General features: G+C 48.0%; 1 long non-coding RNA gene across 1 annotated transcript; it reads right to left on the bottom strand.

Annotated features, from left to right (window-relative positions):
* Positions 1-4619: 4619 nt before the first annotated feature.
* LOC144378147 (uncharacterized) lies at positions 4620-8828 on the bottom strand. Its single transcript, XR_013439738.1, has 2 exons — positions 7252-8828; positions 4620-6225 (listed from the first exon to the last, which is right to left on the bottom strand). It is a non-coding gene; the product is annotated as an uncharacterized LOC144378147 (long non-coding RNA).
* Positions 8829-9213: the final 385 nt, after the last annotated feature.

Consider the following 9213-nt stretch of genomic DNA (forward strand, 5'->3'; position numbering starts at 1 on the left):
ACCCTACCCTTGCACAGGGTGGACTTGCCAAGGGGCTGGGTGTACTTTACACTCGTGACTCATGGGCACCGAGTCACCACAGCTGGCACCCTACAGTTCAGAGTGGTAGGTGGGGCTGTGGTCCAGGAGCAAAGTCGCAAAGACTTTAGTAGCAAAGACTTTAGGTAGCGGTTCGTGGTCCCAGGGAGCCGCACTGCTCACCACTCCTGCACAGGCCATGCTCCCTCATTCAGCAAATGTCCACCCAGCATGAGTGGCCCAGGGAAGCCCTTTGCTTCCTTCCTAACTGCCAATGCTCACTACCAGAGGCTCGCCCCAGTTCCATGGCAATACTATCATTGGGGACCCCAGAGCCTCTCATTTCTAGGGCACCTGCGGTTGCAAATCTTTTGATCCTCCTCTGATAGCCAGTGGAGTTGAATATCAGCCTTGCTCACCCACTAGCCCCAGTGACCGGCTCCTAAAAGCTCTAACCCAGAAGAGGTAACCTAAGGCAAGTCCTAGAAGGCACTATGAATTCTACCCAGCTGGCTGTTGCCTCCACACACTGACTCTGAGCTCTGTATCAGGCCATGAGGAAGCCAAACCAGCCCTCCAGAGAGACTCCACGGAGCAACCTGCACGGAGAGAAACAGCCTGGCAGCTGACAGCCAAAGCCAGCCACTGGGAACAGGTGAGAAGATTGGAGTCCCAGCCTTGAAGAACTCCAACTGAGGATTTGTTCATTTGGGTGAGGACAACAATATGCCATAATGGGGGTGGCTAACACTCAGCTGGAGTGAACTTCTTGATGTAAGCAAGTTAATTTCCCTAAGAAGAACTTGGCCAGTTCTGCCATGGCTGATCTACCTGGTGGGCTGTGGGGAGGAAGGCTCAGCCCCTGGGCTGCTCCCTCCTCCAGCTCTGTGGTAAATTGTTGGCCATCACCTTGAAACCATAGAGGAGGGAGTGGGGTCTTGGGAGTCCAATCAAGGAGTCAGCAGGTGTGGCTCCTGGTGAGGGCCACTTTCTGCCTGCAGATGGTGCTTCTCATTCTCACAGAGGGGAGGGGTGAGAGCTCTCCCTGGGGGCTTCCACCAAAGGGCACTAATCCCATGGGGAGGGGCTCCACCCATGACCTCACCACCTCTCAAAGCCCTCACTGCCTAACACCATCACCTTGGGGTTAGGATGCATCAGATGAACAAGAGAGGGACATTCAGGCCATATACTATTAAGATCTCTTTCCTTGGAATTAATGTCTGTCTCCTACAAAATAAAAAACTTATTGGACTGAAAGACACTGAAAAAATAGAAAATTTACTAGTCAGCTAAAAAGAGGAAAGCAGGTGGCAGTGTCCTGGCACGACCTGACACAGGTTGGCCAGCCTCGGGTCTTGGAGTCTAGAGCACTCATCCTCACTGGCACTAAGGCAGCAAACTTGGATGAGCCCTTCAGGCTTCCGTAGGTGTGGCCAGGCTGGAGTGGGCCCTGCCCTGGGATCTCTGATGTAGGTGACATAAGGAAGTTTAAGGATAGAGAACCAAAGTACTGGGTATTAAGACCAGAGGACAGTGCACAGAGATAGAGTGTGTCCCGCTGGATGACCAGAAGAGGCAGAAATTGATTGGTCCTGAAAGTGACCTGGACACCATGATCCAACAAGTGCCCATTGTGAAGTCCAGCACCAACAAGAAAGAAGGGTCTGAGCCCTTTCCTGCCCTCCTCAATCCTTCCAGCTGGGCTCAGGAGAATGTCCAGCCGGAGTAACTCTGACATCTCTGATGAGCTCCTACTGGAGTGGGGCCGCAGGCACAGGCTTAGAGCCCTCAGCAGGCTGGGGATGAGCCAGGGTTTTGTAGTGTTGTTTTCATTGCGCTTACTTTTATGTTTATCTTTTATTTATGGAAAGTAATTTGACTTTCCTCATGTGGTAGAGATAGAAATTCCTTTCTAAATTAATTTTCTTACGTTAAAAAAGTAACCTAAATTAAAAATATGAAAATTCATGGTAAAGGTGGTTGCAGACTAGGAAAAAATTAAAAAAAAAATTGGTTTTCCTGTGGTTGAAACCTGGAGCTTGTAGATTTGAAGGGTAGGGGCATTGAACTAAGCTGATGGGGGCGGGGGTCTGTTTTGATAGCAATGTCCCTAAGGCAGAGGAGAACGGGCACCAGGATGGGAAGTCACATTGTTCTTGAAGATAACCCTCAGGGCTGTGGAAATTAATAAGACACGGGTGATAAAGTTGAGCAAACTAGAGGTACAGATGAACTTCAAAATTCTAAATTGGGGGTGACTTTCTGGTGACTTTTACCGTAGTGTGGAAAGGCCCAGAGGAAACAGGCGGCCATTCCTCTCCACCTCATTGGTGCTGACTTAGGATGCCAGAAAATGGGCTGATCTACCTGGTGGGCTGCAGGGAGGAAGGCAGACAGCTCAGCCTCTGGGCTGCTCCCTCCTCCAGCTCTGCCTTTGTTGAATTGTTGGCCCCCACCTTGGAGCCACAGAGGAGGGTGTGGACTGCTTTTCCCACCTAGTGTCCACTCCTGGCCTATAGTTAACATCCATCTTCTTTTTGGAGGACCCATCCACCCTTTGCCCACATAGCCATGGTTGCAGTTCAGGTGGGACCTCAGTGCCTCTGAAGTCTGGGAATTCACTGTAGGCTGGTGACTGACATTTAGCCTGGGGACCTATTCTACCCTCCTGGCTACTGAGTTGGCAGCACATGTCCAGGCTGGACCAATAGAAATCAGTTTCAGGACTTCCTCTGCAACTTGAGAAAGAGGTTCTGTATTCACTGGAATATTTGTTGAGGAGAGAGACAATATAGTTAAAACTATGGATGGCCACCTGGCCATCCTGAGAGAAAGGCCCCATCTGAGGACAAACCCAACATAGAGGAAGTGGGGTCAAGAGATGCAGTCTGGATTGGGGTCCCAATGCATCATTTGGGCATCCAGCTGAGTTACTGATGGTAACTCATAATTTCATTTATTTAAGCTTATTTGAGATCCCATCACTTTCCACTGGAAAACTCTGGCCTTCAGAACATTCCCGGCTCTCATGGACTCCAGGCAAAGATGCCTACAAAGGAAGCATAATTCACTGATTCGGTGACCAGCTGGTGATAAGGGTTTTAATCATTGTTTGACTCAAAAACTTTAAAGTAACTGATCTGCTATTGCACAGTTGTTAAATGGATTCAAATTCCTCTCTGTCTCATTCCAGGGACAGAGTTCGTAACCATTAGACAGGGCTGCCCCTTGAGCTCGGATTCCGAGTGTACAATGGTTCCTGCTTTCTCCTGGGTGCAGTTCCTGTGTCATTACCTGTCCATCCTTGGTGGAGCCTCACTATTCCCACCGTCTCTGATAGAAGGTCATGCAGAGGAGCCAAAACCAGGAGTCCCTCCTGCAGAGGACACTAACCATAGTCTTTCTCCTCTACCAAAGCCTGCCAACATTCCTTGATCTCCTTCATTGCATCTGCTGAGCAACATACCCCCAAGAGGAACCAGATAGGATGCTTGTGAGCCCCGGCCCCGTGCATGGTTTGGTCACCAAGTTTATTTTTCATCCACTTTTTCCGAGTCGGCAGATGTGTGTCTGTTGCTTCAAGGCTGTGCCTTGCGCTGATATTTTGATTCAAAACCCAGCCGTGAAGCCTGCTGCAGCTGAGCCCAGCTAAGCGTCTCTGCAAGTCGTCCCTTCATGTGCTTTATGACTCTTTTGAAGATTGTTTTCTCTTAAGTTTAGGGGATTTAAGGGGCAGTAACAATACAATATGTAGTTTTCCATTGTCCCAGAATTTCTTCTCCCCACCCACCCTGACCAGTGGACGCTTTGAACTTCCTCAGAAACAAGAACAATTAAGTGATTTTCCACGTTTCTCCTGTCTTAGCAATGCACCCCGATCAGCACACAGCTCACTGTGAGTCACAGGAGGAGGCACCACACTCCACATTCATTGCTTTAAAAAATGACATTAATTGTAATGAAAGTTTCTGGTGAAATAAAATGATCATGATGCATTCTGAGCTTAAGCTCTGCCAACTACCTGTCAAGGCCTAAAAGAAACCATCTCACCCCAAAAAGAAATCTGTTAGTGAGTCTAACAATAATCGTTCAAGAGAGTCTCCAGTTTTTCTCTGTTTTCTGTTCTGGACATTGGCTGTTGTTGGCTCCTCGATGTCCTGTCCCTGCATGTCTGGTGATGGGCCACCTCTTTCCCTAGGGAGCTACCCCTTCCCATCCTTTATCCACACGGTTTCGGTGGGGCTCCAGTGTCAGGCTTGTGAATCTGGACTAATCAATCAGAATATCATATCACCTTTGAGATAAGCAAAATAATGGTCCCCCAAAAGTGTCTGCATCCTAATTCTTAGAATCTGTGAGAGTGTCACCTAATATGGCAGAAGGGACTTTGCAGCTGTGATGAGGGATTTTTTTTATTAAAAATTTATTCTTAAGTTTTAAGTGGACACAATATCTTATTTTACATTTATGTGGTACTGAGTGAGAATTGAACCCAGTGCCTTGTGCATGTTAGGCGAGCACTCTACCACTGAGCCACAACCCCAGCCCTGTGATGAAGGATCTTTTTTTTTAAGAAAAAGTGAGAGAGAGGAGAGAGAGAATTTTTTTAATATTTATTTTTTAGTATTTGGCGGACACAACATCTTTGTATGTGGTGCTGAGGATCGAACCCGGGCCGCATGCATGCCAGGCGAGCGTGCTACCGCTTGAGCCACATCCCCAGCCCTGATGAAGGATCTTGACATGCAAGATTATACTGCATTATTTAGAGGGCCCCAATGTCATGACAACTGTCTTCACAAGACATTTGTAGTTTTCACAAAACAGGAGCCTGGTCAGAGCAGGACATGTGAGAACCAAATACAGGTCAGAGTGACAGGGGCCCCCAGCCAAAGAGAGCAGGGGTCACTGGAACCTGAAAAAGACACAGAAGTGGGTCCTTCCCCATAGCCTCCAGAAGGAACATGGTCCTGCCAGCTGCTTTGCCAGACTTCTGACCTCCAGATTGTAAGAAAATACAATTGTATTGTTTAAACCAGTTGATGGTCATTTGTTAGGCAGCAATGGGAAATTAGCACAACCTTAAATGTGGTGATTGTTCCAAAGCCACACAGCCAAGTCCTGCCAGCCAGAACCAGTGAGATTTGGTTGTGGGAAGAGCTACCCATGCGAGTACTCGAGGTTTGTCTAGAAAGTCTGAGGTTCTACAATTCTAGCAGTTGAGACATGAAAGCTTGTCCAAAACCCCATCCTGTGGGGATAGAAAGTCCACAGGGAGTTGGGGGCAGGGGCTTCCCCAGCCCTGAAGCCATGTTTTCGGTACCCATCAGGTGCAGGGCTGACCAGAGCCTTGAGGCTACCTGGCAGGAGCAATGGGCCTGCCCGGGGCTATTTTCTAATGGAAGGGCACAGAGATTCCATTTTCATCAGCACCAGCCCTGGGGGAAATGTCTTGAGATTTGTTTTTGGAATTTTCAGCCCATGCTTGGTGCCCATTTTCCTTGGCAATGCCTCCAGTTCCTCTTTCCCTTCCCTGTGGAGGGCTCCCAGACCACAGGCATCCCTGCGCAGGCTCAGGCACCTTCCCTGCTCTCAACTTATCTCAAAGAGCATGTGTGCACTTTAACTGGCACCGCTAGTGCCTCAGCACGAGGTGGGAATTCCAGGCATCCCGGCAGATTAAAGGGAGGATGCTTTTGAGCAGGTTAAGTCAACATGCCACAAAACACACCTGCCTGTTTTACCTCCTTGAAGTAGCCTCAACTAGTATCAAGGGAATTTTTTACTAACTGTATCTTTGTAAGGCTTGTCCAGCAGTGGGTTCCTGAGGTCACCAAATGCGACCATTCGCTGGATTTGGAAACTTGACTGCAGCAGCTGTTGAACACCTTGCTCTGTTTACAGGAAAAAAATATATATCCACTCAAGCACTTCTCTATTCCTACCACATTGCATGGAATCCTGCCCAAAGGAGGCCAGTTCAAACGCTGTCTTCTTCTAGCAAGTTCCACCTGATTTGTCTGTCTTAAAGGAATATGTCGTGAACCTCATCGTTGCTCAAACACTTAAAACTTGCTGCAAAACATAATGGTAATGCTTGTGGGCTTTGAAGTTAAAGGGTCCTGGATTAAAATCTTCACTCTTCCCCCACTTGCTGAGCTGAGTGACCTTGGGCAAGCCCTTCACCTCTCTCAGTGTTTTCATCTGTAAAATAGAAATAATGATAGTTATATACCTAGGAGGGTTAGTATGAGAGAATGTAGGTAATGCATTGAATGTAGGACCCAAAACAAAATAAACATTTAATCAATGTTACCCGGCAATGGCTGCAGATGCAGAAATCCTAGTTGTGTGTAAACATTTTTCTCCCCCTAGATCAGAAGTTCTTTCAGAGTGGTGCGTAACTTATCTATTGCCACCACCATGGGCATAGCAAACACCCTCAAAACATAATGATGCTCCACAAGGCCCCTGCTGGCTGGATAGCCCTGTGATGTCACTGCTGGCTAGATAGCCTTGTGATGGTCACCTGTCTGGTGGATTGGCTGCTGAAGGGTCCAGGGTGGCCTTGATAGAAAGAAGAATGCTCTGCTCCACGTATCTCTCATCTCCAGGAGACCAGTCAGGATGTCCTTCCCATGGCAATAGAAGGGACTTTAGAGCCATAAAGCCCAATGGACGGCCCTTTCCAAGCCTGTCTGTGACCATCATTTGACCAAGCTCCTGTGATTCAGGAGGGCACACAGGTCACAAGGTAAAGGGCATGCTAAGGAAGGCTTGAAGAATCACTTGCAATCTACCACGAGTAGGAAATGAGGTCCTACAACAGGCCTAAAAGGATATCATGAGCTTGAGGAATCCATTTGTAAACAAAGGTTGGCTGAATCCAATGTGAATTTGCACTCCACACCTAAGTTGCTGGTATCAAACTTCAGTCTGTGGTTAAATAGAGGCATTGATGGAGTACATAGGTGATTCACTGTTGTTGAAGTTTGTGGGTTCCCTCCCCCAAACAGCTGGCTTCATTTCCTTATGTTGGAACCATTCAAACTTTTGTTACCAGGATCAGTAAAAAGATACTGAACTTGCCCACATTCCTTCTTTTCCTCCCCACCTAGGTCTCCCTCACACCTTGGGGGACAGCTCAGACTTAGAAGAGAAGTAAGGAGAAGGGATTGGGACAGGGACAGGAAAGCCATCTGGATGCAGGCGAGGTGGGGGAGCACTCACCGGGAAGCAGCTGCCTGACCTGGGACTTCTAAAATGTGGACTGGACACCGGACTCTGCAGAATTTCTCAAGCAGTGGCACAAACACTTTTTCTTCTGAAAGAAATTTCACAATCGGGTTTTTAATGAGCTCCACATTTTCTCGTGTGAAAACAATTTCCTTCAAAAAGACAAGAGAAGCCGCCTCAGCAGGACGCAAGTTAAACAAAGGAGTCATGCAAAAAAAGTCTGGAAGTCATAACTCAAGTTCAGAAATCCAGGGAGGGCAGGGTTTGACCTGATACCTTCTTCTCCGAGCCGTGGAGCACTGAGACAGCAGTCTCCTGCCTGAGCACGGTGATGGATTGGGGAGGAAATGGAAGTGGTTTGGCTTTTTTTTTTTTTCTTTAAATCTTAGGATTAGACTTAGTTTGCAGAGATGTCAAGAGGAGTCTCCATGAAAATACATCTGAAGGGGTTCTACGGTGGCCCCTTTATTTGTTCACTATTCACTAAGCACCTACTGAAGCTGGGCACTGTTCTAGGTACTGAGTTCACTCACCTGAGTTCACTCACCTGTCTGGTGATTGGCTGAAAGTGAGAGCAAGATGGCACCTCTGTGCCTATTGCCACAAAGACAAGAAGGCAAAACAAATGAAGGATGGAATTGGTGGCAGGTCTGGGTGAGTGCCATGAAGAAGACAGGAGTGAACATGTTGAGGAAGCCCAGCAGGCGGAGAGGACATCATGCCACATGAGTGGAGACCCCAAGAGGTGAAAGAGAAGGCCTCTCCCAGAGAGGCTTCCAGACCAGGGGACTCACCCCAATGTACCTGGGGCACAGTCTTGAAGAGATGCTTGCAACATTAACATTTTTGAAGTAATGTGACATGCTTGTGTGGACCGCCACCATCCCTAGGGTTATTGTTTTAACAGAAGTTAAGCTACAAAGTAAGTTAAATTATAAATGTGCACGTTTTACCAGAGGCTCCTGCCCATCAAATTTTCTGAACAGGTTCATTCCCTTCATTCACTCTCCAGCCATCTCAACGGCTTTCAGCAGCTCCATGCCCCTGGCCAACCTCCCTGCTGTGGTCACCATAGACCATCAGCCAGAAGGGAGAGGTGCCTGGTGACACTAGTGATAAGAAAGTTCCAAGCCTTTTCCTCACTGCTGTGAACCATGATTCCTGCCTGCCAGATGCTGCCAGGGATCAGTCAAGCCCAGGAGAGAGGAACCCATCAATCACCAGCAACTCCCAGCCCTGTGCTCGGTGCCCAGGGCATACTGAAGTGTGACATCCTCTTTGCACTTGGAAAGCCAGGGAATTGTTAGAGAAGAATGTGAGACAGAGGCAACCAGAGGAGAGTGGTGGAAGAGGCTAGGCATTCAGAGGGGGAAAGGCCAAGCTCAAGAAAGTCCTGGGACCCTGGAGCCTTCACTGCAGTCACTAACTCCCGCCCCAGGCCTCCTGCCCTAGCTGAGCATTCCCCCACCACCATTTACTTACTGTTTATATTTTACTCAGTAACATTATTTTCTTGAAGTTTTTGCCATAAGAAGAGACAGCAGCAGTTACCCAAATGGAAGCCAGTCTTGTGTGCTGTAAATAGAAAGCAATCATAAAATTAAATGTAGTGAAAACACAGAAACCCTCATCAGCCATCTAACTGGATACTTTTGTGTGCCCCAAACTCTCAGCTCTTGGCTGGAATTCTTCTTTTCCTGCTGGGAGGAGTTGGAGACACTGTGTTTATAGAGGGAGACTGTCCCAGAGGTGACCAGGACTGCAACAGGAGAGAGCGGCCTGGTCTCACAGGTTGCAGTTCAGCGTCAGGTGCAGGTGCCCTGGGAAAAGGCGCCATGCACGGCTCTCCAAGTCAGTTTCCTCCTTGGAAGAGGGTCACAATAATGAAACCTCCTTGCTGGTTCACAGGATTGTGGGGGAATTTTAAGTGAAATGACATATGTACAATAGTATGTG

The sequence above is a fragment of the Ictidomys tridecemlineatus genome, chromosome 5 (genome assembly GCF_052094955.1).
Source record: "Ictidomys tridecemlineatus isolate mIctTri1 chromosome 5, mIctTri1.hap1, whole genome shotgun sequence".
Lineage (NCBI taxonomy): Eukaryota > Metazoa > Chordata > Mammalia > Rodentia > Sciuridae > Ictidomys > Ictidomys tridecemlineatus.